The 8,734-nt window shown below is 49.4% G+C and overlaps 1 protein-coding gene across 1 annotated transcript in view; it reads left to right on the top strand.

The window, feature by feature from the left end:
• The window catches only part of Htra1 (HtrA serine peptidase 1), a 34,645-nt gene that overhangs the window by 2,275 nt on the left and 23,636 nt on the right, over positions 1–8,734 (top strand). The gene's annotated exons all lie outside the window — the stretch shown is intronic.

Consider the following 8,734-nt stretch of genomic DNA (forward strand, 5'->3'; position numbering starts at 1 on the left):
CAGTGTGCTCGGTTCCTGGCTCCCCCGTTCCCCCCCCCCCCGCAGTGACAGGCCAGTTTGGACACTTGGTGTCGGTTACCCTGGGCCTGCAGCCTGCTTGTTCCCACCTCTCTGTCGCTGTGTTTCTGTTAGTGCACCCCCTTATCCGATGTGCTGGTGGTGGTGGGCTTTGGTTCAGGGGGTGCTGGGAAGCAGGAGGAGTGGTGGGGGTCGGCTGACCTGTGGATCCCCCCAGCTGCTCCCTTGTGTCCCGGCCCTTGTAAAGGTGCTGGACTATGAGTAGAGCAGGTGGGTGAGGACTTGTCCGTGGGTCCCAGGAGTGTCATTTCCTCCTGGGGGTCCCCAGTGGATTGGGGCCTGGATTTGCTTAGTAGCGTCTTTGTGGTTTCCTCTGGCAATGCTAGGGATTGATGGGAGGGCCAAAGGAATGTGAGAGTGGCCCTCAGACTGCGCAGGAATGAGAGGACGCCTCAGGCAACAGATTCTGGGTGTCACTGCAGGAGGCTGGACCTCTGGGGCGGGGCTGCAGGAAGGTGCCATGACAGTGAGGAATGGGCCCCACCCACCCCAGTTTGCTCAACGCCCCGCTGGGGGCTGCTGTGTTTGCCTTCTTTGTTTACAGTTTCCTTTCCAGGGAGACCCAGAGCAGTGACTAAAGGAGGCCAGGGGAGACTTTCCTGGGCAGCTGGGCGGAGCTTTGAGCCCCCAGCAGTGGAGGCCGCAGCACAGGCTCTCCTAGTCCCCAGATGGTCAGAGTGGCTTCCTGGCCCTCCAAGTGTGCAAACGCTTCCTGTTGCCCTCATTTCCAACCTCTGCACGATGGATTAAAAAAAAACTTGCATGCTTTTGTCTCTGGCCAGGTCCAGCCGTCCTCACCGACCACCGGCCTGCCCGGTGCCTTAGCTTGTCCCACGTCCTAAAGAGCAGTCCCGTGCCCATTCTGCTGTATTTTTGACTGGTCGTTTTCTTCACATCTTTCCTGTCCCCTGAATCCAGGCGGTTGTTGGAACTGGGCTGTGCCCTTGTTTGAGGTCTGGAAAGCCTGTGCTGGTGTTCAAAGTTGAAGAAATTAGGTCAAAAATCACAAGTGATTTAAAAACAGGAAGGGACCTTAGAGGTCACCAAGTTAAGTCTCCTCATTTAAAAGTTGAGGAGTCCCCCACCTGGTGGGCCTGCCTAAACTCCTGCAGCTGTCCTTAGCTGGGCGCGGCACCTCCCACACAGCGGGGTGCTGTGTCAGCCCCTGCAGAGGGCCACGGGCACCTGGGCTCCACAGACTGAGGCCACAGTTCCCGTAGCTCCTGATCTGCGTGTAGCACCTTTTGTTACTTTATCTGGATTTTGGTTTTAAATGAAATGAACTTGCAATGCAGGCCAGGCAGGCTTCCTGGACATGGGCCTGTGCAGTCACACGGGCCCCGTGTTCAGCAGGGTCCCACCTGTCTTAATGCTCTGGGGTTGCTGTTTTGAGATCCCTAATAATTTTTGAACAAAAATTTCATTTTCATTTTGCCCTGGGCTCTGCAAATTATGTAGCCCGTCCTGAATGTAGGACAGTGCATTAAAATGCCAGGGATTTGATCAATCTGTTCTTGCAACTGATTTGAATTTTGGGAACATGCTGTTCCCTGTGAATAAAGGGGGATTCATTTCTTTTCCCTCGAATACACTGTGTTCTGTTTTCCAAATTAGCTCTACTTATCAACTCTGCTGAGAAATTGGATGGTGGGATTGTTCTCCCTGGAAAGGAAGGTTGTGCATCCTGGCCCTTATTTCTTGGGCTGGAAGTGCAAAGCACGTCCCACAGTGATGGAGCATGGGAAGCTCCAGCTTGGGAGCTCCATTTGGATGGGGCTGGCCTCCGGCCTCTGCTACTTGCCAGGGCTGAGGCTCTGAGCATGGTGCTTTCCTTCTTTTTTTTTTTTTTTAATATTTATTTTTTAGTTATCGGCGGATACAACATCTTTGTTTTGTATGTGGTGCTGAGGATCGAACCCGGGCCGCACGCATGCCAGGCGAGCGCGCTACCGCTTGAGCCACATCCCCAGCCCCTGCTTTCCTTCTTTGACACTCTGTTTTTCCATCTTTCTGTAGACTGGACATAAGTTCTACCTCTCAGGCTTGCAGGAAAAATTAGAGAGCACATCTGTGTCTAGCATTGTGCTTGACATATAGTAAGTGCTCAATAAATAACTAATATTACTCTTACTGGTGTATGATTTTGTTGCCAATATCGAAGGTTGGGTGGGATTTGACTAGCTGTAGTGGGGTAGAATGAGGTGTCCCAGGCAGGAAGGAGAATAAGTGTGAATGCAGGGGATTAGGATGGAGCACAGCATCTGGGGGGCTCAGGGAGAAATGAGATGCTTAGAAGCTTTGAAAGTATGAGAGGAGTTCTTGGAGGTGTTGAAATGCATTGAGCCGGTGCTGGGCTGAGAGCTAGGACATGGTAACCCGGAGACCATGACCTTGAGTGTGGGCCATGAGATGAGTGTTTTATATGCATTCTGTCACTTAGGCCCCCCACCTGCCCTACATGTCACAGGGTTCCATGTTCCAGGAAGGGAGATGGAGGTGTGGACAAGGACAGCTGCTGCCTGAAGTGCCCCAGGTGCAAGGGGCAGAGGAGGAGTTTGATGCTAGTTCTGCCTCTGAAGCCAAAGTGGCTTTCACTGGGGGCTTGTGACTTTTCATAGCCTCGCTGACCCTGCTGGGACTGCGGGGGGGCTGGAGTTCAGCTCGGCCTTCCTGCCCACCCTGGACACTCCTGAGTTTGTGAGCCACAGTTGCCATGCCAGGTTGGGAAAGGGCAGGCAGCTTGCAGGGAGAAGGACAAGGGACAAAGGACTGCACTGAGGACAGAGCTGAGCTAGTTCCAGTGCTGGACTGGCCAGGGGCCAGGGCTGGGAGAGTTGCTGGCTGTCGTAGTGCAAGGGTTGGCCTGGGGTTCCAGAGCTTTGCATATTTTATTTAGAGATAGTTTTGCTAAGTTGGTAAGGCTGGCATTTGAACTGGTGGTCCTCTTCCCAAGTTGCTGGATTATAGGTGTGTGCCACCATGCCAGACTACCCCTGCACTTTTTTTGGTACCAAGAATTGAATTCAGGGGCACTTGACCACTGAGCCACATCCCCAGCCCTATTCTGTATTTTATTTAGAGACAGGGTCTCACTGAGTTGCTCAGTGCTTCACTTTTGCTGAAGCTGGCTTTGAACTCACGATCCCCCTGCCTCAGCCCCCCAAGCCTTGGGGATTACAGGCATGGGCCACTGTGCCCAGTTTACACCTGCACTTTTCTTCTTTTTTAAAGTTTTTTTTTTTAGGTGTAGTTGGACACAATACCTTTATTTTATTTATTTACTTTTATGTGGTGCTGAGGATTGAACCCAGGGTCTCCCATGTGCTAGGCCAGTGCTCTACTGCTGAGCTACAACCCCAGCCCCTACACCTGCACTTTTCAGGTAGCCCCTTCCCCTTTATTTTATGGCTGTGGGCTCATTGATCACCTTTTCAAGTGACAGTGATTTCATAAATTTCCTACAGAGAAGAAGCAGTTATTTTTATATTCATTATTATTTATGTTGCTAGGAGTAATTCAGTCTATCTTCCGGCATATTTCCCTACTACCCACATACAGTCCTCTGGACCCCCATGTCATTTCTGGTCTGCAACACGGGGCTGGCGGTGGGTGATAGCAGTGTCCCCAGAAGCTGCATCTGTACCAGGACAGGCAGGGTCATCTAAGTAGACCCAGAAGTGACTGCAGCATATGCAAACACATCTCACTTAACCCGAACAAAATGCTTCTCCAGTTTTACTTTCCCTGATAGGGAATTGCTCTGTGATGGAGGAAGGGACTTGTGGCCTCTGCCACCTGCAGCTTAACTATTCCCCTCCAAGATGCATGATGACTCCGCTTTCCCAGGGCAAGGGGGGTGTGCTAAGCTGGAGCTCTCTCGACCTTCACTCTCCGCTCACCTCTTCTCTGAAACACTGAGCCCAGAGACACCAGGCAGAGGTTCCTAAATGTGCACAATTCATAGCACCTTTAGCATCCCAGTAATTTTTTTCATGACTTTCAGACCAAATGGAATACCCAAGGGTTCTGCTGATCTAGTAGTTAGGTCCCAAAGAACCTACCAAGTATTTGTGTCCTTACAACATGGTAGACATTTGAAAAGGAATAAAGTAATACTTCACTTTATTTTTCAAGAACTATAAGTCCCCGTGAATAGAATTTATGCACCTGTTAGGTGCCACATGACCTTTCAAATCTCAAATTTGGATTGCCCTGCCAGCCCTGTCTCCAGTTCAACATTGAGTTTCATGTGCTTTGTTCCTTTTATCACAGCAACTACCAGACACTCAACTTTGCAAAGGGGTGAATCGCAAAGAGGAAGGTAGTGCCATCTGATTTGAAACTGAACTGCTGCAGCGAGTTCCCAAGGTGTCCAGGGGGTATGCAGCCTCGTGCTTCCCCAGAGAACGTGCAGTATCTTTTGAGCTTGCTGTGATGTTCTGGGAACCTTGGGGCAGACATTGAGGAACGTGGCATTGGGACCATAAGCATGTACTTCTTTTCCTCCTGCCTCAGTTCTAATCTTTATCTGATGTGTTTGCTTTAAAGATGAAACACATATTGATGTATTTAAAACACATCCAATGTATGCTCATTCTCCTGAGAGAAGCAAAGAGAAAAGTCTGTTCTTGGGCTAAGGGAACAGTTGGTAGAGTGCTTACCTTGCACGCACAAGGCCCTGTGTTCAATCCCCAGCACCACACACACAAAAGGTCTGTTCTCAGGTTCACACTTCCTGCGTGTGACTTCCATTTTCACTGCAACAAATTTTCTTTCTTTTTTTTTTTTTAATATTTATTTTTTAGTTTTTTCGGCGGACACAACATCTTTGTTGGTATGTGGTGCTGAGGATCGAACCCCGGCCGCACGCATGCCAGGCGAGCGCGCTACCGCTTGAGCCACATCCCCAGCCCCGCAACAAATTTTCTTAAATGTGATAATGGATGTCAAATACAGTCAGCCTTCTGTATCTGCAGGGTCCTCTTGCATGGATTCAACCAACTGCAGGTAAAAAAAAAAATGAAATATACATCAACAAAAGCAAACTGCATCTGGCTGCACACATACAGATGTTCTCCTTCCACTCTTCCCTAAACGATTCAGTACAACTATTTAGACGGCATTTACATTGTATTAGGTATGGCAAGTCATCTAGAAGCGACTTTGGGTACATGGGAGGCCATAAATAGGTTGTATCAAGTACTCTGCCCCATTTTTCTATAAGGGATTTGAATAGGCAGGGATTTGGGTTCTGAGGAGGGTCCTGGATCTAATTCCCATGGACACCGAGGGTCGCTGCACTTACTCCCTGGCACTCTTCGGTAAACACTCTTCAAGGGAATGTGATTTTTGAAACTTCTCCACACTGAGCAGTCTCTTCCTAGCAGTTGTTGATGGTCGTTAAGATGTGTTTGTATTTGTAAACCACCGAGGAGGGTGGGCCCCAAGGAAGCCACATTTATGAAGTTGTGTTCTTGACTAGTAGTTTTTAAGGAGGAGAGAGGAATCTGTTATTATCTTGGGATACAATCCTGGCAACGTGAAACTCATAAAGTTAGAGGAAATGCCAGCCACTCTGAATGGGTCCTTCGTTGTGTTAAATATCCAGCGTAGTGAGCCACGGTGGTGGCTTGCGCTTCTAATCCCAGCACCTGGGAGGCTGAGGTAGGAGGATTGCAAATTCAAAGCCAGCCTCAGCAATTTAGTGAGGCCCCGAGCAACATAGTGAGAATCTGTCTCAACACAAAAAATAAAAAGAGCTGGGGATGTGGCTCAGTGGTTAAGTGCCCCTTAGTACCCCAAAAAAAGGACAAAAAGAAAAGAAGTATCAGTAGTGATAAACATGTATTAGGTAAGTGGAAAGATCTGTCTCTGTAAAGTAGTGTGACTCATCCTTCTGCTAATCCTAGTTATTTACCATTTTTTTTTTCTGTTTAAAAAATGAAGTCCTATAGTATAAATCACTCAGTTTTTGTTTTTGAGAATGTTTTGCATACTTGAGATTCTTTGCTTTCCACATAAATTTGAAAAATTGGTTTCAAATTTCAAAAAAAAAATATCTGCTGAGATTATTCATGGGGAATGTGCTTAATCTGCAGATCACTTTAGGGAGAATGATAGCTTAAAGATAATGAATCTTCAAGCCACAAGTATGGTATCTGATTTATTTTGACAGTGTTTGGGAACTTTCGGTGCACAGTTTCTGCATGTATTTCATGACACATTTCCCTGAGTATTTAATGTTTTTGATGCTCATCATTGATGTTCTTAAAAATTTTGATACCAACTTTTTATAGACAAATACCTAGAAGTACAACTGATTACAGTCTGTACTTCTGGGACATTGGTCAGCACACCGACTCGAGCAGTCTGTAGAGCTGAAGCATTTTCCAGAAAGACTCTCCAGGCAGTTTCCTCTGTCCTTTCCAATCTCCGTGCCTTTCCCCTTCCTTGCCTGTTACACACCTTTCCCTGTATGGCAGCCCGAGCCAGGATCCGTTCAGGACAGTGACCCAGCAGTTAGAAGGGCCAGGCCTTGACTTTGCAGGGTCTCCTGTCCTCACAACTGGCTGAGGCCTCAGTTCTCGCCTAAGGGGATGAAGCAGGGGGAGCAAGGTCTGGTTTCCCAGGGGCCAGAGTTGCCTTCCTCTGGGTTGTGCCCATCTGGGTGCCTGGATTTCCTGCTGACTCAGCCCCTGCCCCTCCCACCGTGGCTGTGGGGTGAGTTACAGCCTCTCCTGGATCAGTCCTCCACAGGGGTGGCCATGAAGACACTGCTGGGAGGAGCCTGGGACCCATGTGCGTTGCCAGGGTGGCACCTTCGCCTCTCCCTCTCCTTCTCTGCTGTCCTGCTGACCACCCTGTGCCAGTTCCTTTCTTTCTTTCTTAAACTTGATGCATGGCTTGGTCAAGTGCTTCCTGTGCCTTGCTCAGAAAGGCAGCACAGCAGGCACTGAGGTGGGTGCTGCTCTGGTGGCACTGCAGGACAAGGGGTGGGTTTGAGAGGCCACATTCTGCTCCACCTAAGGCCAGAGCCAGGCCCAGCACGCCCCCCTGCCCGCCCCTTGCCAAGTGGCTGGGACGCCCCAGCCTCCCCAGCCTCCGTCTCTCATCATCCCTTGCACCACAGCTCATGGCAGAGTCTGCCTGGCCTGGCCTCACCCATGAGCCGTCCCCACCTGGACTGACCCTGCTGCAAGGAGGACAGTTGACTGGCAGCTGAGGTCAGAGCCAGCCAGGGTGTGGTAAGGCAGCAGCGGCTCAGGTTCCAAGTGGATCAGGAATTAACACCCAGCCAGGTGCTCCTTTAATCCTTCAGTCCTCGTTCTGGTTGGAGAAGCCAAACATTCTTCCTCGGGTTGGCTTTTTGGCCATCTTTGAACAATTCATTGATGTTCCTTGTGTTCAGTTGTTTCTGTTTAGTTTCCTGTGGATGCTGGTCCACGAAAAGATGGTCTCGAAAAGTCAGAGGTCATCTGACCCACACAATTCAGGCCTGTTGTGGGCTTTTTGTCACCATCTGTCCTCCTGCTGCCCCTCCCTCCGTTTACTCATCTGCCAAGTCGAAGAGCCCTGCGCTCACTCTTAGTCTAGGGCAGCTCATTCTAGAGGCACTGGCCCCATTTTGCAGATGGGGACATGGAGGCAGAGGTCATTCTGCGGAATGAAGATGGACCTCAGGCCTTCTAGTGTCCGGGTCAGATTCCTGGTCACTTTTTCTAGACTAGTGAGAGAACACCGGCTTCTCCTCTGAGCCGGGAACCCCTGGGTTCATCTTGCCCTGCTGCAGGCAGGTTCTCCCAGGCCTGCCCAATGTGGGACCTCCGAAAGAGGAAGTGAGTCAATGATCCACAGCGGGCAGATCCAGTAGTTGTGCTTCTGGAGAGATCCTCAGGAATGCATTAGCTCTTGGGAGTTGCTGGCTTTGCCTGAGTCACACTCTGCCCTCTGCCCAGCCTTTGCTCAGGAAGCCTGTCCCAGGAAGCCCAGATGCTTTGTTTACAGCCACCTCTGGGTGATGTTCACCAGGCTTCGTGTTTGAAAGGAGCATTTCCATCCCCTCATTTCTATCTTGCACACCTAGGAGGGCAGCAGATATGTCTAGGGAGAGTTCCGAAGTGGGAAAGTTGTGGATTTGGAGAAAACATGGAGTCAAGGGGCCTTGCTCAGATTTTCCTGTCATATATGCATGCTATTTATCTATGGAGAAGTCACTCAAAAACCTGTAAGCCTCAGTTTCTCCAAATATACTATGGGAGCAGTATCTGATTTTTTTCTTCTTCCAGAAGAAGGTACAAAAAACTAAAATGAGGTAGCACATGATAAAGCAAATATAATAAAAGCAGCAATAATAAAATGATGCTATCGTGTATTTGTCAGATTAGTTGATTTCCCCTAGTAGTAGCAGGGCTTTTTCTGATCTTTCTATGTAAAAGGATCAGATTTCAACCCTGAAAAGCTTGTTAGAACCAGGGAGCCAGGCAGAGAGGGCCTTTGTCTATAGATGCTCCCTCACTTCCAATAGGAGGCGCTCCAGAGAGGCAGGCTGGCCCTGGAGTGTCCCTCTGTGCAGTGGTATGGAGTTGGGTTGCTGAGATCCCTGGTGGCACAGCTGGGGAGGAACTGAGACACCATCTTCAGATGCTCAGGTGCTGCC

The sequence above is a fragment of the Marmota marmota genome, unplaced genomic scaffold (genome assembly GCF_001458135.2).
Source record: "Marmota marmota marmota unplaced genomic scaffold, marMar, whole genome shotgun sequence".
NCBI classification, from domain to species: domain Eukaryota; kingdom Metazoa; phylum Chordata; class Mammalia; order Rodentia; family Sciuridae; genus Marmota; species Marmota marmota.